Raw genomic sequence first — 22,017 nt, 5'->3', positions numbered from 1 at the left:
AAATCAATGAGAGAGTGCCATGGACTTCAGTAAGCCAGGATTTCACCCATGGTATTCTGCTGTTTTCTTGCAGACCCTCAGACTCTGCCCATTTTCCATGACAGGATTTCTAGCTCTGATGGTCCACCATGGTCCTATGGAGCAAGGTACATATGGCACAAGAGCAGCTCATCAAAGTGCGAAGGGTTGGCGGCGCAAGGTTCCCCTTGAAGAATTTTTATGTGGCAGGGGCCTGAGGCTGGGAATTTCAAAATCACCTGTAGGAGTTAGGATTCCAGTACTCATTAACTTTAAGTCTGAGTTGGGCACCTCTCAGCCTAGATCATTAAGGCCAATGGTCTCCTACTTGCCTGCTATTAGAGATTTAATTTTTTTAAGACGCAGAACTAAACTGAGGAGCAAATCAATTCATTGGCTCTATGAACCCTTGCTGGCACAGGTGTATGCAAGTGTATCAAGGGGCTGATGAACCCAGCCCGCAGGGGAGGGTCGGCAGTAATTACACCCCTGCCTTTCCACAGAGGTTCCAATAGGGGGCAGTGGCCCAGCGGCAGAAGCTGCTCAAAGGCATCTGTGCTCAGTCAGTACAACTCTCTGTAGCCATGTCCAATCTTCTGCCCCGGCCAGCACCACCCACTTTTGTGGTGTCTTTGGCTGGCTGTGAGCCCCTTTGTTATGGTGGGCATCTTGCTCTATCACTATATCCCTCTGGCTGGACTTTCCATGGCTAGAGATTTTGTGTCAAATCAGTGGAGATCATAGAGTGAATTAGACCCAATGGACCAGAACCGTGGTTGAGTGTAAAGTGGTATAGTAGCTCCATTGGCTGCAGAAGTGCTAACATCACTTTATAGCAGCTTATGTTACTATGTTTCTAGATTAGTTCTCCAATCGTACCGTTCTCCAGCTCTTGAAATTTTATTGTCAGGCTCATGATGCTTGGTGTTTTTCTTAAAGCCCCAGCTTCTGGAGTCAGGTGATCATATAAGAAGCTCAGCTTTCTTTCTTTTCTTTTTTTTAAAGTAAATTTCTAGCTTCATGGTGATGGAGAAAAGCTTGAAAACATGACCCCCTATAGCTTCAAATACTGCTTCATTTATTATTTTTAATAAATATTAAATCTCATAATTTTAAGTCAAATTAATGATTTTGAGAGTCTGATTAACGATTTTTGAATGCTCAGGGCTTGCAATATTGGTTTAATGACACTTTTTATGCACCTTTCAGAACTTCCCTAACACTTTATTGTAAGTCTGTGTTAGTTTAGTGCCTTTGGCAAATCAATAGAAAAAATATATGCCAAAGGGGTTTGTTAGGAAAATTTCAAATAGCTCCACTGTGACCTGCAGGATGTTTGCCTTCTTAATAAGAACAACGACTAATTTAACTCATGCTAGTGATTTAAACTTTAGCAGCTCAACTAGGAATGTAATTACATTATTTCCTTTTTAAAGGTTGCTATCCACTTAGAAACAGGACATGTTTGTGTTTATAGTTTTCTTTCCAATGACATTTCATAGAATAGACAACCAGGAACAACTCCTTTTCACAGAAATACTGGAATTCATTCGGCGCAACTCCCAAAAGAGTCAGTGGTATTACTCTGGATTTGCATCAGAGTGTCTGAGCACAGAATTTGGCTGATAATCTGTAAAAGATACATTTCAATCTAAAATTTCTGTGTGGGCTAAGAGAATATTATTCTACAGGCTGGGAAATAATGACAAATATGCTAAAGCTGAGATGAGCAATAAATCGGCACCACATTGAACTTAATAGGTGACTGATACACCACTAGCAGCATTTTGAAAGTTGTTGTTGTTTTGGGAGGCGGGGGGTGTCACGGAGAGTTGTGCTCAGCAGAACTAGGAGGGTGGTGAAGCACTGGAATGGGTCACCTAGGGAGGTGGTGGAATCTCCATCCTTAGAGCTTTTTAAGGCCCGGCTTGAGAAAGCCCTGGCTGGGATGATTTAGTTGGGGTTGGTCCTGCTTTGAGCAGGGAGTTGGACTGGATGACCTCCTGAGGTCTCTTCCAACCTTAATCTTCTATGATTCTATGAAGTACCTCTTCTCTTCTATCGGTTAGGTGAGCGGTCAGCAAATCTGGCTGTCAAACCAAACAAATCGCAAACTCACTTTGGAAATTCTCTCTCCTGACGAGGGAAGGGCCTGAACTGCAAAGATCATCTCCAGATCTGAGCTTCTCTAAAGTTTCATGGGTGTTCGACTAAACCCCACAGTCCAATCAGTGGTGGAGATACACCGGCCTGCTGCAGAGCTTGGATCTAAATCTGGATCCAAGCTTCACTAACATTTATAGGATTGTTCAAATACAATATTTTAGTTCAGGTTTGGAGCTGAAAATAGCAAGACATTGACAATGCTAAAGTATTAATGGTAAGACCCAACTATAGCTAGACAAATTCAGACTGGAGGTAAGGTGTAAATTTTGAACAGTGAGGGTTATTAACAACGGGAACCACTTACAAAGGGTTAGGGTGGATTCTCCAGCACTGGCAAATTTTAAATCAAGGCTGGATATATTTTTCTAAAATCTGCTCTAGTTCAAACAGTAATTATTTTGGGGAAGTTCTATGTCTTGTGTTATGCAGGAGGTCAGACTAGATGATTACAGTGGTCCCTTCTCGCTTTAGAATCTATGAATAACTGTATTCAGTTGTCAACATCTAAACTGTGACAATTGTAGACCACTGCATCTAAAGTAGATTATCAGAAGAACCCAGATGTTCAACATCTGCTGCTCTACATAGTACGCTGAAAGTTCCTCTTCTAGAGACGGGAATATAATTAAGTGATGAACTGATGGGACAAACAAGTCATCATGTCTAATTTGTATGCTGACTGGTGACCACCACAGATTTACAATGGTTATTACAGAATAGATGAGAAACTTTCACTCAGATGATCTTGGGGCTAAAGTGCTGGCTTAGGATTCAGGAGATTTTGGTTCAGTTCCTGGTTCTGCCATTGACTTCCTGTGTGATCTTGATCTTTAATCTCACTCAGCTTCAGTTCTCCATGTACAAAATATGGGTAACAACACATGGATAATATGAGGGTTAATCCATAAACACTTGGGAGGTGCTCACAAACTATGGTAAAGAATGCCATAGTACATAGGTAAAATATATTTATTTTGGTTTCTATTAGTTCTGTTATCTGTAAGGTATTTTCCTCCCTCTGTCTTGCATTTCCCTTCTGAGTTTAAACAGCTTTATTTTCCAGTGCACATTTTATCTATCTCTTGCAGGGATTTAGTCACTTCACAGTAGTCTGCCGGGGTGGTTAAATAGTGTAGCCGCTCGCTATATTTATATGGTAGGTAGATTGGTTTCTTTCCAGTGTCTCAGTGTGATTTTTTTTCAAAGCTAAGTTTAGCTCCAAAGAAATGCACATTGTGTATTTTGTGCAATTTGTGAAAGTTCAGAACTATCATTAAGGAGGCATAATGAGGTGTTCTCAGCATGGTGCATCGCACAGTATCTTAAAGGATGTTAAGACTGGATCCCTGAACTTTGAAATTTCTGGACATCTCTGTAGTATGCTCAGAATTTCCTGTTTCCTGTGGATATTGACCACCTACAGCTCCTTTATTTGTACCTTTTTAGGTTATTAACATCCTGTCTCCAACTGACTTATAAGTCTGATCCATAACTGTGCCTATTAAGTAATGTACTCTGTGCTAACATGTTTACCACAGTATGTGTGACACAGACAATAAACAGGAGACGATTGTGTAGGGACCACTGGGTTATCACCAACAAAGAATAAAAATGATTTCAGAGCTAGAAACATCCATAAACCAATAGAATTCTCTATATAGTGTTGGGGCAGGTAGGGACAGCATGACAAGATTTTGATTGAAAAAAAAACAAACCACACTGAGGATCTCATAGACTAAACAGACAATATCTCAGGAACATGCGTGCTATGGAATAAGTGAGCATATGATATAGTATGAAATATAGGCATATATGAGGCTTCTTGATTGGGATCCATCTATTAACAGAAATTACAAGAGGGGAGAAAAGGCCGTGCCTCTAAATAATAAGCACTTGGTGGTACATTGGCAAGGCAGCATGATCCAGAGGATAGGGCATTGGACTGGGACTCAGGAGACCTGAGTTCTATTTGCGTCCCTGCTACTGACCTCGTCTGTGACCTTGAGAAATTTACTTCACCTCTCTGGGCCTCTGTTCTCCACCCCACCCCCAAATCTCTTGTCTACTAAGATTTTAAGCTGTTTAGGACAGAAACTATCTCGCAATGTGTTTGTACAGCGCCTAGCACAATGGCCCTTCAATCTCAGTTGGGGCATCTGGGCACTTTTGGAATAATAATCATACAAATATTTAGTTCTTAGTCCAACGCTTTGAATTCCAGTTTTGTTCCAACTCCTCGTTTTCAGTTTTTTGAGTAGCCACCCCCAGGTGGTCTACTCCAAGGCTGACCCCTACCAGTGGGGACTGTTAAAGAGAATGTCTATTTATGTAAATGAATAAAGGGGGAGACAACAGCATAAGTATTAAAGAGTGTAAAGAATTGCAAGGCTAAAGTGCTGGGGGGGACGGGACATTAAGGAAGAACAAAATGCTGGAAAACATCCTGGCAATGAGCAAATCTTATGGTACAGATTAAAAAGTAATAATGTTCTCCAGAGTGGGCTTTTCCAGTTGTGAAATAAATATCCAGAGATGATTTGTATACGCACATATATTTTCAAACATAGTTTTATTACATTTTCTTTTTCCAAGGGCTTTTCTTTCCAGAGTAGTTTGGCTGTAACCTTCCAGTTTAAAAAAAAATAAAAAATTCCTGCATCAAAATATGAAACCTAGGGATTGCTTCATTCTGTGCTCACAAAGGCAGGGGTATTTGGCACCACATCTTACTTATGTTTTAAACGGGGCTGTAATACGCTGAGTATATAACACGTATGCAGCTTATGTTTTATGTTTGAGTTTTGAGGCTCTGTTTGTGTGTATGTATAAATGGAGAAACTGTACTTTAAGAGCTACATTTTGATTAAGTTTAACACATCTATCCAGTGGAGTAGGGAGAAGTAAGCTTCCTACTCCAGCCCTCTGTAGCCACATGAAGGTATCAGGGCTTCAGATCATCTCTGGATCCAGGGGAAGCTGAGTCTACTACATGGTGCTTTCCTCCATGAACAAGTCGGTGGTGAGTGGGATTTCTGTCTCCCTGTATGCTGGCAAAAGGAGCTAGCCAGGAGTAGGCCTGCTGGGGAGCAAGCTTCACTAAGAAAACAGGCTGAAGCAATTTACTTCAGCTTCCCTCCCTCCTCACACTGGAGCAAATGGCAGCTTGAGAAGAAATATTCCTCTGCATGATAAATCCTTCCCAGAGCCACTCAGTGAGAATGGCAGTGTTTTTGAACAGGGGTAGATATCTGCACAAGGTCCAAGGAGGCAGAAATTCAGGTTCATAGGGGCAAATCATGTTCTCAGTGCATGCTCATGGGGAACAACACCCGTGGAACAAAACTAGAATTTGACCCAACAATGATTAAATAAGAAATAAGCCCCAACCATGGAGTACATATCCTGACCCAGGTCCAAACTCTGAATGGATTCAGATATGGTATTCCAGTTCTGGCCCATATTTAATTTAAAAATAGGGGATTTCAAATGTAGGACCCAATCCTGTAAAATGCTTACACACATACTTAAGTTTAAGCATGCGAGCAATGTCATTTAAGTCAATTGTTAACTATAGCCCTATTAAACATTGTGCATATATTAAATATTTATGCCTACTTGACAGACTACCATTCTTCTCTAAGGTTTCCAGCCTAAGTTTTTGCAAGTAATTGAGCAGAACAACTGACGTAAGACAAACAGATGCTCTTCAGCTGTATTTTTCCGTAAATGAGTTTGTTTTGTTTGTTGTCCTACCACGCATATCAAGTTTGAAAGAAATATTGGCTCTCGCCGACGAGAGGATTAATAGCATTCACATGTGCAGCAGACATCATCAGTTCCGTTAAAAGTTTGATGACCGTTAGGAGATAAAGTTTGTGTGCCCAAAATAAATAATTCATCTGTTGAAGATTTGCCCTCCCTAGTCATCTGGCTAAATCTGAAGCTTGCTGGTTAGAATATCTGAGCACACTTATTTCATCCAACTGAGATAAAAATCTCCTTTTCTATTGTGTTTCAAAGCACAATTACTCTTTCGGGGGTATTACTGAACCAATGTACAGTTACAAGACCAGTTTCTGCCCTGATTTGCACCTGGATGCCAGGGGGGCAGCACAGTCGCTCTTGGCCAGTATTCTTCAAGATCCCTTCAGAGTTTGGCCTTTACAAAAGAATTTATTTTTTCAAGCAATGCTCATGTTTAGAGTTAAACTTAAAGTCGCTACCATAGCCTCCCTCTAATCTTGCCTTAAAACTCACTCCTGTTGTGATGCCTATAGACAATTGTCATGTGATAATGACTAGCCAGGTGGGAGTTGCAATTTACTGTGATTATTGAAACTACTGCTTTTGACAGGCTTAGTACACCTACGAACCTAGTCTATGCTAGGCCACACCTAGTCTATGCTAAAACACGTCACTCCATTCTCCTCTTACGCCTCTACCTAGCTTGATATTTGTGTCACCCGCCTGTTGCAACTTTTCTTCTAGGCCCTGCTCCTGAAAAGAGTTATGAATAGGCTTAACTTTACACACCATGGAAGTTAATGGGACTACTCTGAGTGTGTAAAGTTGAGCACACACACATGTAGGGCTGGAAAGGACCTCAAGTGGCCATCTAGTCCATACCTTTGCACTGAGGCAGGATGGGCTCAGAGCTTTAGTTTGGGGCAGGGACTGTAATGTGCTACATGTTTGTACAGTGCTTAGCATTATGGGTCTCATGCCTATTTTGAGGCCTCTAGGTGCTACTGCATTATAAAAAGCAAATAATATAACTACAAAAACACAAAGAAGATGGTTGCCAATGGTATATATTGAATTTCCAGGTACCTGAAATGAAGGATTTTCTTTATTTTGTCTTCCTTAGTTTTCTACCTTTTTTCTCATAGCTTGAAAATGTTAAACCATCATTAACATAAGAAATAGTTTTGAAAAACAGAATTCTAGCATAAGTATGCATATGAATAAATAACAGAGCTATCCATGAGAGATCATAATACATACATTCATATCCAAAAGGCACCATATATATTTCATTCAAGGTCTGATCCTGCAATCATGCTACACATGGCATTTGGACAAGATTTACCCACACTAATACTGCATATGAAGATTTACTCATTCATGTAAAAGATAGTGTGTATAAAACTGTGTGCCCAATATTAGAGGACGTGGGGGTTTTTTTGTTTTAAGTTTAGCCTGTGTTCTTAAAAATTCCAACCCGTCATTCTGATGCTGTAAAATGGTGCTGGAAGGAAATGACATGAGTTAATATCTCTTCTTGTACTAAGGTCTTGCTGATACTTGGGATTTGGCCCAATTTCAGCAATCAGTGGCCTGTCATTTGTATTTCTGTACTAATGTAAATGCCTAAAATACTCAGTGGAGATGGTCAGAAAATGTCAATTATTTTTAATGGAAATTTTTTTTTCAAAATTTTCTGTGAGAACATAAACACAAAATAGCTTTTGAAAGTCGTTTTTTGGTGATTTTTTTCAGTTCGGGGTAAAAAAAATTTGATTTTAAAAAATAGTTTTCTGTAATAAATTTTGGTTTTTAAAACCCAACATTTGTACTGAATGCTGAAATCATTTACCAAAAGACTTTCCATGCCCTGTTTTTGTCAAAAAAACAAACAAAAACAAAACGAAAAATTCAACAAAAATGAAAAATTTCCTCCAACTTTTCATTTTGATTGAGAATCCATTTTTCACCAAAATATCATTTAGATGAAAAAATGCCAACCAGCTGTAGTAGATAGACACTCCGCTAGAGTAGTTTCAAGCCAGGGTAAACCACACTGGTGCAAATTTCCACGTTATAACTGTTTATACCATCCACACTGGTGATTGCTAGTGGTTTGCCCTGGTGCTGCTGCATTGATAGGCAGCCACCAATGGCTGAAATCTCCTGGTAGACATGGCCGCAGGTATGTTGTCCTCTAATGTTCTATTGGCCCTATGATATCATGACACTGGTACTGCTGCCTAAGGTCAAGTAAATGAAACTCAAGTCAAACTTAACCTGAAGAATGAGTAATTCATCCCTTCTTTTCTCTTCTTAATGGTACGCAGCAAGGAGTCTGGTCTTCTATCAGTGTATGCATTGAGCATAGATGTTAATGGGAGTTAAAAGGATGACAATGAAGGAAAAAACAGATCCCCTAAAAGCTGCAGCAGCTCAGGGATGCATATTTCTAAAGGATCTTAGCATATCGTTGCTAACCATGAATCTACTTTTAGAACTATGTATGAGCTTTTCTTTTACTGCAGATTGAGAACTAAGCCACGGTCTTCTCATTTTCCTGGGAGGAGGGAAATAGTACAGCTTTCACTAAATTGACTAGGACCGAGTCTTTGAAAGAAATTTTAGATGAACATTACAGCCATTTAGAAAATCTCCCTCTCCCCACCCCGAACAAGTGAAATTAGACTGAATCAGCACCATTGTCACCTTGTTATGACACTAGAGAGAACAAAATTCTCTAAGGGAAGAAGGCTCCAGAAAAATCCAGCTTTCAGCTGGAATGATTTTCAAACAGGACTTAAAAAATTGCTCTCTGGATTTAATGTTGCTTATTATAGATGAAACAATGAGAATGAAAGAGGAAATAATAAAGGATAGCCAGGTTTTTAAAGGTGATTGACAGAGAAAAGGAAATCCCTGAGATTAGGAATTTGTATGAATCCCAAAGACAGTCACATCTGGAAAAATTCCAAGAAGAGATACATAGAGAAAATGAGTGAATTGCAAAAGGGATATTAAAAATGCTAAAGAAAGGTAATTGTTTTTCCTGGAATTAAATGAAAAAGGTATTTGACAATGAAAAATAAAATACCTCAGAACAAGACACCAACCACCTGCTTCTCTGCAGCCATCATCAGAAAGGAATCATCAGTAAATCACCATGTCTAAATAACAGGATGCTGGGAAGGAAACAATTTTCAAGTAATTAGTATATCAGATATCATTCTTACAGGATCTCCAGTCTCACTGTTTAGCAAGGGATTGATTTTTGTTTCAACCAAGTGAGGGTGAATAGCTTGTCAACCCTATTAACATGCACAGATTTGACTGGAATGTATATTGTAAGTATTCATGCTATTTACACCTTGCTCTTGTTTAGTATATACAAATATTTGTAGAGGGGCAAAGGACAAAGTGGATTCAGATTAACTGTTTTGAGAAACTCTTCCTTTTAAAAACAGTCTCAATTTCTTTAAGATACTGTTTCAATGGTACCTCGCATCAGTCAGGCTAAAAATTATGAATAGATTGAATGGGGATAAATGGTGGTGAAAGAGGAGAATTTAGGCATATATGGTAGACATATCGAGTCCTTAGAGAGCATCGGGATGCAATCCATAGCCATTCAGCTCTCTGCTCTGCTTTTGGTAGCCTGTCACTGGAAAAAGAAAAAATAACCCCGCCATTGAGGAACGTTCAAAACAACACGGGAGGTTGTGGTTTTGGAATAATCAACCCACCAGTTACATAGCCAGCAAATAGAAGACAGCCAGATACTTAGATATTTGGTTACCTTGTACTCAGAGTACATTAATCTGCAAAAAACCAGCACCACCTGTTTAATTTTTTTGAATACTGACATTTGATAGACATAGCTGGTCTGTTAAATAGATTAGATTAGATTTCACTCACTTTAATAAAATCAACAGAAACATTGTGTTGTAATGCTGCTCACTCTCCCATATGGTAACAACCTATTTAATAGAATGATCTGATGACTATATTCCTGTATAATGTCTTTTGAAACAAAAGCTATCTGTTGTGATTGTTTTGTTTCTGATATTTACATGGCAGGGATTTATCAACTTGTTAAAACTTCCTAAATAAATAGTTTAAAAAACCTAAGCAAACATATATTCTCATGGGCCTGTCACCTAACATGCCAGCTGCCATCCAGTGCTGCAAATCGTCATGCTGCTAATGAATAAAAGGGAAATGGTGAACAAGAATGAGGCTCTAAAAGAGATGATAAAAAACCCTTTTCCTCCACAGTTATTAAAAATGTCAAAGGCCTGCTTGAAAAACACATTAAAACATGGAGAAGTCATAATCAAATAAAGTGACAAAGGGAGAAGAATTTGGTTACAGAGCTATCATCCATATTTACAGGACAGACACAGTCCTGGTTTAAAATATTTAATGGCTTAGCCTACTGTGCATATTAAATATGAAACCAGCAGCATGCTAATGGAGCCTTGGGATAAGGGACTATATCACTAACTGGAAAGCTGAGTTTCAAACTCTGGAGGATTTCAAAGATTGCAGTTTTCAGTGATCTCCACAGAATTTTCATCTCATGTTTTATATGAGTTTTAATCGGAGCGGCATAGCTGAAATCCCATACATCACTTTGGAAATGTACCCTTAAATGTCAAATATAAACCTCCCATGTGTCTTGTAGGCATGTATTACCAAAGTTTAGATAAAGAGCTTATGCAGTAAATCCCAAACCCAGCAAACGCATGTTGAAGATGTTCCTAGAATTTTCAAGATGGGAAATGATAAAGTTTCCCAAGCTACATAAACAAAGTGAAATGGAGGCGACCACTTAGACATGTTAACAGTGAATATGATGAGTAGTTTGACTTCATGACAACCTCTATGCCAAGATAGAGCCTAAGCAGTAATTAGTCCTTGAAAGGGTTGCCTAGTACCTATACCACCTCAGGCTGTGATGTTGTCTTCTATCATTGCTATTTTTATTAAAGACCTGGAGGTTGTGGAAGGTCTCAATAGGCAAGTTCCTCTATCTTTGCTCTTGGGGTTTATGATGTCACCAGAACCCCTCATGTAATGTGTTTTCATGTAATTCAATTGTCTGTTAAATCTGCATATAAAATGTGGGTCTGACTCGTAATACATGGACAGATTATAACAGAGGAGGGGATGTGGGAAGCAACTAAAGTAGGGCTGGTATGCAAGGAGTATTGATTATGATATATTTTTGTGTGAGAAATACATTGAAATAGTGTTAGGACTGGGCCCTACTAGGCCAAATAGGTTTTTAACTTATCAGAGTAAAGTGTAAAGAAAAGGCAGGTAGGGAATGAAGAGCCTTCAATTAATGACTTACGATTTAAATAGAACTTATTAAAATTAGTGCCAAGAATAAGCTCCTGAAAATGGGGTGGGTCTCTCACACACACACGCACACGTTTGTTGGCAGGATCAGAGCCCAAATCAGCAGTGATTCACCAAAAATAAAGTCCTCAGTGGATTAAAGCGTATATAGTTTTAGAATACATGACATGGGCAAGTTATGACCATTCTATCCTTTATGCAGAAATTGGTTTTGAAATGCTAATGGGCATTGGCACAGAGACACCCCTAAATGGTCAATAACTGTTTACCAGGCTGACCCAATTTGTAAAATGTGTTGAATGTTGTATTGTGAAACTCCAGAATTTCATTACGGAGAAGTGCTAGGACTGCTAAGGGGATGTTTTTCATAATGCAGGTTACAGTTCACCATCATAGAGATATTAATTTTAATTTTTAGCATAACTAGAAATGTATATGAAATAAAGTTCCATGGCTACTAACAGATTCTGATATCAAATTCATCAATGTATATTTTTGTGATTTTTATTAATTTTCATAAAGGAACAAACAAAAATACAAAAATGACTTGCCGGTTTTATGTTGCCAAATACTGCAGATTTCACCGGATATTCTATACAATTATGCAACTTTATAACTCATCAGAGCTGCAAGACCAGACAATACAAAAGCAGACAAATTTACACAGACATAACATGCCTGTGGGTGGAAACAACAATAAAAACGTAATAAAAACAGACAGGTAAAGTAGAATGGAAATCTGGCATAATTTGAGCTATCTCAGCATTCTTTATCCACACATACCAAGAAACAGTGCCCATATTTCTTTGAATTCATATAATGGCTCTCTAGGCTGATAAGCTATTCTTTTATTTGCTGCTCACTCAGAGAGGTCTGAGTACCACTGCTCTATTCTCTGCATAAGCATACTCCTCCATTTTGTAAAATCATGTTTGGTAATCAATGTGGCCCTCAAGAACCAAAGTCTGTGGTGGAGTTAATCCAAGCGTAGGCGGTACATAACCTAGGATATAGTTTTCAGCTAAGGTTTGGTTGCTGAAACCAAGCATTCTTATCTCCACCTCTTTCCACAACCACATCAACATAAATGAAGTAACAACTGATGTGAGTGCATTGCAGATACAGGAATAGAGTAGGTGATATTTTGATATCAATGTGTCTTGTGACTGATACAGTACAGTGAGGGCTAATGGGGTCGAGGGGGGTTGGATCATGCCCTTAGTGTGGAGAAATATAAAGTAGGGTTCTACAACATAGGTTCTAAAGTAGGGTTCAACGTCCACATTAACATCACTTCTGTTTATACCAGATAAAGCTACTTCTTTTTTAATCTCTTGCAAAAAAACCCCAAACAAACAAAAAAACATGCTATCCAGAACACTCTTTAGACAACATTTTCCCTGTGCATCATAATCATCCTTGAGGCTTCTGTCTTGGTTGTAATCTAGCAATTAAAAGAAAATGTTAGTTAATTAAACCTGCCATTCAACCGGAGATGAGTATTGGATTTGATTTTGTCAGTTTGAAACAGAGGTTAGAGACTCTAGCAGAGTACATCTTTAATTAAGAAAGGAGATTTGGATTAGCATGTGAGGCAGAGAGAGAATGAAAGTTCTTTTAAAGCTATTTGAATATGCTTCCCATGAAAAGAGAGAGAGAGAGAGACCTAAATACCGGAGCAGTTAAAGAAAGCTAAACAGAGCTAAAACTTATGGGTAGGAGAGATTCAGTGAGGCGAAGGGGAGAGAATAGAATGCTCCCGTTCAGTCTGCTTTCCCCTGGCTCTCAATATTCAGTAAACGGATATATTCAAAGTCTGTTTTGAAAATATGCACATTGCGGGGGTGTAATTATCAAAACTATCTTGGTCCTTGGATGCTTGAGTCACATGAATTTTAATAGGAACTGGGCATCCAACTCTCTTTGGGTTAATCACTTTTATACTTGTGTCACTTTAATCAGCACATTAGTAAGCAAGTTGTGTAATCCAGTGATTCGAGCAAAGGATTAGACACCTGGAATGTCCATTGTTCAGGTCCTGACAGTCTTGGAGAGTTTACAGATAGTCTGTATGTGCACCGTGGCCTGCTTTTGTGCATGTACTTACCTTAAGTTCATGATCAAATCAGGTGTGTGCACATGCAACTAGTTCACTATCACCCATTTGCAGATGCACTTACCTGATATCCACATGCACTTGCATCTCTTCCATGCTGCCTGAGCACCTTCAGTGGAAGCACTGAGTGTGCAGGTGGAAGAAAATGTTCCTGTTTTCACTTCTTGTGCCAGGTGCCACTGCAGCCCTAGCAGCCCTGGGATGGAGCATGCTCAGTTGCTCTGTGGGGATGGCACATGTGCAGTCCATTGAGCTAGTAGGAGCGAGTGAGGATGGAGCATGCTCAGAGCAGGTGGAATCTTTGGAGAATTTAGCTGCCAGCTTCTAACAAACCTCTACTGAGCATGTGTGAAGCATGATTTTTCAGAGACTTCTGACTTAGCCCAATTTGGGTACATTTTCCAAGGATTGCACAAGGCACATCCATGATCCCAGGATAATCCTGATGCCAAATTTCAAGTCAGTCCTCTAAACTATGGAGGCTCTAGTACAGGGGTCTCAAAATCCCAGCCCGCAGGCCATCTGCGGCCCAAGAACTTCCCCACTGTGGCCTGTGGAGGAGAGACCCATGCAGCCACGCTGCCGGCTCTGTCTGCTGCAGGCCACGCCTCTTGCAGCTCCATTGGCTGGGGGAGAGGGACAGAGATACCATCACTAGTTGCCAGGCAGAGTCAGCCATGGAGGCAGCATCATTAGCTGCCGGGCAGAGTCAGCCATCGAGACAGCGTCACTTTTTTCCACAATGAATATAAACAAGTCAAAATACCAAACACAACTCTCTGAGGCACACCTCGCTGCAATCCTGAAGGTCTCAACTGCTCAGTCACTGAGGCCAAACATCAACAAACTGACAGAACTGAAGTGTTGCCAGTGGTCTGGAAAACACTAAAAACTCTCTGGCAGGCAAAGAATCGTATAAAGTTGTATGACAGTTTTATTATTTCTAAGAAATCCAAAATAAAAAATACAATATAAACGTTTTATTTTCTGAACACCATCTTCAGTGACATTACTGGCCCGCTGGGAGGATTTGAGGACTGGCACTGGCCCTAAGATAAATTGAATTTGAGACTCCTGCTCTAGAACTTCCCAATGAAATGATTATGAGATTTTAATTTTTTAACATGGGTGAAACAAAATATTTTTAACCTGTTTCTCAGAAATATCTTAAAGAAAAAATCACACGGGGGTAGATCCATAGCATGGAAAAATTGGCAAAGTTATAAGCAACTGAAAACAGAGTCTTATAATGGACAGTCTTAGGTAACCTTAACTATAGCACTTATCTGTGCTTGTCTATAATAAATGACAAACAAAACAAACTATTTTACCTTCAAAGATCTGATGCTTCAGTAGATGACTAGTATTTAGTCACTATTGTGGTTATCATTTTTACTATAGTCCATAAATAGTCCATCAATGATAGATAAGAGAAGAACTAGAAGGCATTCCATTTCATTTGTAAATATTTAACATTTTTAAAGATGACAAATCCCAGTTCCCTCTGGGGCACCTGGCATTGGCCACTGTCAGAAGACAGGATATTGGGCTAGATGGACCTTTGATCTGACCTAGTATGGTCATTCTTATGTTCTAAAGACACACAAAACATTTTCGATATGGGGCTAAGAGGAGCTTGTATAGATTGCTTAAATTTCCCTATAAAATTAATTTTACAAAATGGGAGGAGCTACTGCCTGTTTATTATCATAGACATAGTTCCCTTAAGAACATTCTGCAGTGGAAAAATCAATTTGGTGTCAATTTAGTGTGTTTACTGCTTCCTTAAATCCCATGTGAGATGTGATGTGGTAACTGTTTTCATTGAGTAAGGGACTTGTGTAACACCAATGGAGCTCTTCATCTGGGATGTTAAGGGTCCTCTGTAACCACACAATAGTTTACATACTTGAGAACAACCCTACAGAAAGATGTGAGGCTGGAGAATAAGTTGAAGTCAAGTGGTCAAAACTAAAGAGGTGTGAATGCACTTCTAGGAACTTTCACACTGGTTTACACTGGTGTATTTCTGTGGATGTCAATGGAGTTTTCCTAACTTACATGTAAGTGAGAAGAAAGTCATGGGAGTCTTTCAATGGACTTCACTAGGCTTTGGATCAGCCCTTAGAGAATGAGCTTGTGGCTATAGAAGTTAAAGGATTTCTCCAACAGAAGAAAATATAAGTTAAAAGTCTTTGCTTTCAACAGCTACTTTTATAGACTCCCCCTCTCCTGACTACTACCTGGAGCTTAATTTAAGGATTTTCTCCTCATTACTACTCTTATTAAGCAGTGTACAGATTGGGGAGGGAAAAGATTGTTTGGTAGAAAGATCTAGAATTAAAACAGTATTAGGTGTAGAATTTTACTAAATTTGTTTTATTTTCTTTTTTAAAAAGTACAGTTAGTAATTGTTCCCCATCAGAATTTAATGACCACAAATATACAAAATATTCTAAACTGCATATTGGTGAGATAATATAGCTGACTAATAAAAAAGGGAATTGAATGTGATGTATTGAAACAAATTGATGCACCCTTTAAATAATACTGATAAGTAGTTTACGGGGAAGAATACATGAATTTTACTCCTAATTTTAGTCTTTTCTTTTCAACAAGATTATAACTTCTTGGCATTATCAAATATACCAGTGAACAATTTTTGATTTTTTCCATTAATAGTACAACAGAATCTTCTGCTCTTTCTATTAATTCATATAAATGACTTCAACTCAGGAGATGAACAAATTAGACATTTTATGATATGACCTTTTCTGTAGACCACTGATTTTTCTGCTCAAGGGCCTTTGAACTCTTTTACAGAATTACCATTAGTTACCAAGATTGGGTTAAATTAACCTTTGATACTTTCCCCTCTGCTCCAAACCACACCCTTAACTGCTCAAACACCTCAGGGTTCCATTGTGGTCATCATATTTGCCGAGTAAGCAATGAGTTAACAGAAGAAAGGAGAAAGAATGGAAGGCTTTTGCTAGAGGAATGAGTCATTCCGACTAGTCACGAGCCAATTAAACACATACACCCAGATTTCTGTCCAAGACAGTGCCGTTGTCAAGAAGTGATTTAGCTGATAAAGGATGATGTCTGAGAATGTAGTTGGTAAACTGATTTATTGTATTTAAACATTTGTTTCTATCCGATAGATGAATGTAACTGATTGCCCTCCACCCGCTCTGTTCACACAGAAACGGAAGCCATTGTGTTAATAAATCCAATCTAGTCTAAGCCTATAATCATAGCTACCAGCAGTTATAAAGTCCCTGCAACAAGAAACCTCTTGTCTTTAAGGTGCTCCAGTTCCTGCACTAAGTTTGAAATGTGCTGATGGGGTAACGTGTAAGGATTTGGTAATAAAGGGCAGGATTTTCAAAAGCACTCAGCAAGCATTTCTCTAACTCTGCTCCCATTCAAGTCAATGGTGAAATGTCTCGTCACTTCAGTGGGACCAGAGTTAAGCCAATAATGGGAGCTCTTGAAAAACTGTGCCCTTTGTCTACGCTATAGACATTTTGCAAAAATTATCCACCACTGCTAACACAAGTTCAGCGTTACCGGCTTTAACAACCTTGAGAGACATTAGTATGGTCAGGCAGTTGGTTGCCACCAGTATTTTAAAGACCACGGCAGTGGTTCACCACTAGGTTACTCCAGTTTTATGCCCGTGTAATGCGCTGATTTCCAGTAAGTTTCGCTGATGTAAAACCACAGTAAAGCAGTGGTGAATCAGGCCTCCTGTCATCTACATCTTCTCAGAGAAGGTCAAAATGATATGAGGTGTGACTTTTAGCATGGGCAGGCAAGTTAGACCAATTCTGAGTGCTTTTGAAAAGGCCACACCCATGGTTCTGCTTCCACCAGTCACCCTTGTACAGCATGGCTCCCAACATTGCAAGAGTGAGGGCTGAGCTGGTTTTAGGAAGGGTAGGGAGTTTTTGCAAATGCCCCCAGGTATAGACAAGATTTATGAGGCTAAGCTGTACTCTCAGCTACCCCAGTATAAATCCTGAGTAACAAAACTGCCATCAAAGGAGATGAGGATCCGCCTTTAGGGGTTGTTATAACGTGGTGTAACCTAAAGAGATTTCTGCTACTGAATGAGAGAACCAAACAGTGATGCCTCAACATGCCCATACACCGTGCCCAGTGCCACTTTTTAGCAATGACGTAAAGGTTAATTTCGGTTACAATGTGATGTGTAATGAAACTCCCAAAGTGACACAAAGAGAGAGAAAAATACTGCAGGATACGTCTGACAAAACAAATGATACAAGCGTGCGTCCAGGATAACCACCAAGTGACACGGACTTTGCAAAGGTAGTGGTAAATTGCCAAAAGGTAAAGAAAACAAACCATCCGAGAGTATGTTGACAAGGCAGGGACAGTCCAAAAAAAAAGGGTATTTGCTCCTGCCAAGTAGTTTCAGGTACAGTTGAGATGGTCCGATCCAGTTTCTATGTCTTTTTAACTCTTGAACACAATAATTTACTGGGTGCCACAGAAACTTCCAGCTCACTTGCACTTGTAACTGGAAACATGAAAAGAAGTGAATAACAGGAGCTTCTGCAGCCCATTAGCATTGTATTCAGTTTTAATTCTTACATAGACACAAAAGATCTAAGGGCTGGTACCAGCTGAGACAGTGGCCTATTTTCTCTGCTTATTTGCCTTGCTGTACAGGACGGTGCACAACGTGAAATTGATTATATTGCTAGCAGAATGCAGAGGCTCCTGCACTCTGGATGTTACTTACTGCAACTATCATCCATGTGGAAGTTACCCAGAACTGACACATGGGAATAGCAGGTTATGTTTAGAGATGGGCCTGAGGTGCAAAGCTTGGTTATTGAGGCGTTCTAGTACCTGGACTGTAGTTTTTGCCTCTTTCCTTTCTTTTCTTCTCAGGCATTTGGTTTGTGGAGCTCAGAATTCATCTTTCTGTGACCGTTTTAGCTGTTGATTTGCATTACACTAGTGCCTGGAAACCCAAGGGTCAGCACCCCACTGCACAACCAAATGAGAGAGAGTCTCTGGCCCTGTGAGCTCACAGTCCATGTGGCAATCAGGATGCATTCTGTTTTGTCCCTGTTGTTAGTGATGCAGCTGCACCATGGCTAAAGTAGATTTGAAGCAAAGGAGTTCTGATTGCACCAGCCAATCAGGATGGGGTGAGGGGAGCTGTGGGGAGAGTACTACTTACGGGAGCCAGGGAGAACTGGGGCAGAGCTCCCTCTGTTTTTAGAAGAGGAAGGGGAGATACACTCCTCTTCAGTCCTCCTGACTAGCTATCCCAATATCCAGTGCCTATTCCCCTTAGGGTAGACTGTTTCTTATTTTGCAAAGGCTGGAAGCCAGTCTAGTGGAGGCCTCAGCCAGTGAATTATTAGTGTACTGCACACACGTGAAGTTTCCTTTGCTTCTTAAGCAAAATGTTATTTTCCTTCGATAATTGTTTTTGCCACATCTGTATTGACTTTAGGATCCAAACCAGAGGTATGTGGTGTTAAACGGACGCTGGGAACCCCTGACCTGATGCCTGCCATATGTTGTTTTCATTAGCATCCCAGTCTTCTCTGGGAGGAAAAATTCACTGTTGGAAATACTATGCAGCCAGCAGGAGAAGCATACCTATTGTATAACCTATCTGTAGCTTTTCTCTGGACTGAGAATTCCTTATTGCCTTAGAAGTGGAGCACAGAAGCCAATACAGTTGATTTAACTTGTGTTACAGATAAAATAAACTCATCGCACCATGTGACAACCACAAAGTGGCCTCCAAGGGCCACCCATGAAGGTGTCAAATGCTACCACCTGACCTGGCAGTTAGGCAATCCTCCCCTGGGGGTCACACATTGGAATCATAGACTCCACATAGTTACCAGCCCTGCAGGAGCGACAAGACCCCTGAGTGGAGTGTGGGGCTGTAAGTGGGACTTACCTTTGGATATAATCAGCCTGCTAGAAACAGGAACCATGTGGGCCTGATTCTCCCAGCCTTGTTCAGAAAAACTGTCACCGACTTCAAAGGGAGTTTTGCCTGAGTAAGGACTTAGTTACATTGGAATTGCTATCCTGCTGTAATAACCCAGTGAGCTGTCTCTAAGAGTGGCCAGTGCCAAAGTCTTCAGAGGAAGGTGCAAGAAATGCTGTCCCGGGCAGCTATAGAGTAATCTATCTGTAGGGAGAGTTTTCTTCTCTCCCCTGCCACTCCAATAGCTAGAGAGGTTGGTTTATATCCTGAAGTATGATGGGTTGTATCCCCTCCAGAACTTGTTTGGCTTTTAAATGCTCACTATTGTAACTCCAAAGGTTCTCCTCCTCCATATAAACCTCCTAGCTTTTTCTGAACCCCACTAAGTTCTTGGCCTCAACGATACCTTGCATCAGAGTTCCACTGGAGAATTTTGCCTTGTGTGAAAATATTCTTTCCTTTTAAATGTACAGCCTTTTGGTGTCCTTGAATGTCCCCTTGTTCTTGTATGATAAGAGAGGGCGAATAGAAGCAACAGTGAGGTTGGGGTCCTTTATTATGGTTGTCATGATTTAGAGCTACCTGCATCTCTGAAAACACTTCTGGTCACCAGTCTGAGGTGGAATCCCATGATTCCCCCACCCTCAGACCAGGCCCAGGGCTACAGCACCCTGTGTACTAATGGCTATTACTCAACAGGTCCGACTGGCCGTAGTACCTGCGGTTCTTGCCTTTGGGAGCTGTGACCAGTGGTGAATGCAGTGACCCCAAACAGCCTTCTTAAAGCACAGTATAGTTTTATGTTAGCAGTAGGAACACAGAGTAATGAGAGAAAAGGGGTTTTTTTAGACATGCATATAGACCATTGTATTGTTTATCTTACCTAAAGACCTAGGTGAGCCTATCTTATCCCAGACCTCCCCAACCTCTGGAGTTTCCCAACAGTCTCTGCCTCAGTGTCCCATCTGCCTTCCTCACAAGAGCCTAGGACATGGGACTGGAAGGGATCTCCTGGGTCATTGAGATCTGTTCCCTGCTATTGCAGGAAACCTGACATTAAGGTGGCCACTCACACATTCCCAGAACACTAGACATTCTGTGTGGGGAGATGCCATTTTTAAGACCTGGAGGGGGCAGAGCAGCATCCCCCATCTAATACTGGCCAAAACCACATCTGGTTTGGTCCCGGTACCAGATGGGGAACAAACCTCTGAAAAAGAGGACCACCCTGTTTAACACTGGATGAGTGGCCTCCCCACTTGTCATATAATCCTATTAATAAGAGAGTGTCTCTGTCTTTAAACTTTTCTGCCCCTCCAAGGGCTGGGGCAGTCCTGGAGAAACCTGTTTAGCAAGCCCCATCTTTGGGGGAGACAGTCCAAATGAGGCGACAGCTCTGTCTGTGGGGGAGATAGCCCAGCCAGTGCATCACAGCAAATGGCTGCAACATTGTCTATGAAGTTTTTGCTGAAAGAGGTGTGTGAGGATTTACCACCTCCTCTTCCTGGGGTGCATTTCCTGACAATGTTGCTAGTGAATTAACACAATGTCTGCATACAGTTAACAACACAAGAACCTGATCAAGATAGAATATTCAGAAATTATTACAGGCAACTCTGAATCTGTCAGTAGAGGAAAATAAAAATAACCACATTTATATAACGTAGCCAAGTTTTAGTGCATTAATGACCATCAAAATATTTTCCCATAAGGCATCCACTGGCAGCAACAGGAGCCCATTTACAAGTAAACTTCCGCTCTTTCTACTGAGTGGTTACTGCCTGAACTTCTGTTCTGCAGCCAGGTTTTGCATCTATTATCTCAAGAGGCTTGTATCTGCACATGAAAGAGCAGCAAAGATTCATTGGGGCCCAAGATGAATGAGATCAAAGCATAGAATACATGTGTTAGAATGTTCAGTTTCCTTACCATTAGCACACAGCCTTATGCCATTAGGCATCACTTTCTGTCTGTTCGTTAAGATGCAAGCACAAACTCCTACAATAAAATCAAATCTGAAAAACAGTTAACACAATACAAGCACCAAGAAAATAAAACTGGGTTGGGGGAGAGGGGGGAAGGAACTAAACACCAGGTGTTCATTGATTGGATGTATCATATATTTAGAATTACACAATACAAAGAAACTCCTCTTCTGAAGCTCTAGGTACTTAACCATTGATTTTAAAAACACACAATTCATACAGTACTCCATTTAAAATAACAAACCAAGCATAGAACTGTCCCCACATAAGCAATCAACCAAATGGGTAATCTCATGCTGAGATAGGGGATGACTAATAGCATCATAGTGTGAACTAAACTCTGACATGGTTATGAGCTACTTTTAAACAAAACTTTTTAATTAATTAGGCCTTGTAAATCTCATGAATAAAATGCAAAATAACAAATACTATGTTGCTTGTGTATTAAATCATGGAATGTCAGAGATGGATGTAAACCATTAATAACACTCTCCATAACTGAGTGGGCATATTTAAACAGCTAGAGACATAAGCATGACATGGTAGCTCATAAAATGCATAATTCAAGGTTCACAGTGAAATTCATAGATTCATAGATATTAAGGTCAGAAGGGACCATTATGATAATCAAGTCT

The 22,017-nt window shown here is 40.1% G+C and overlaps 1 long non-coding RNA gene across 2 annotated transcripts in view; it reads right to left on the bottom strand.

The window, feature by feature from the left end:
* LOC141991960 (uncharacterized) overlaps positions 1-22,017 on the bottom strand; it is a 66,045-nt gene that overhangs the window by 27,504 nt on the left and 16,524 nt on the right. For both annotated transcript variants that reach the window (XR_012640500.1, XR_012640501.1), the window contains exon 2: positions 9,023-9,110. This is a non-coding gene — a long non-coding RNA (uncharacterized LOC141991960). The remainder of the gene's footprint in view (positions 1-9,022; positions 9,111-22,017) is intronic.

The sequence above is a fragment of the Natator depressus genome, chromosome 8, assembly GCF_965152275.1.
Source record: "Natator depressus isolate rNatDep1 chromosome 8, rNatDep2.hap1, whole genome shotgun sequence".
NCBI classification, from domain to species: domain Eukaryota; kingdom Metazoa; phylum Chordata; order Testudines; family Cheloniidae; genus Natator; species Natator depressus.
This window is presented reverse-complemented; position numbering and strand designations above follow the sequence as displayed.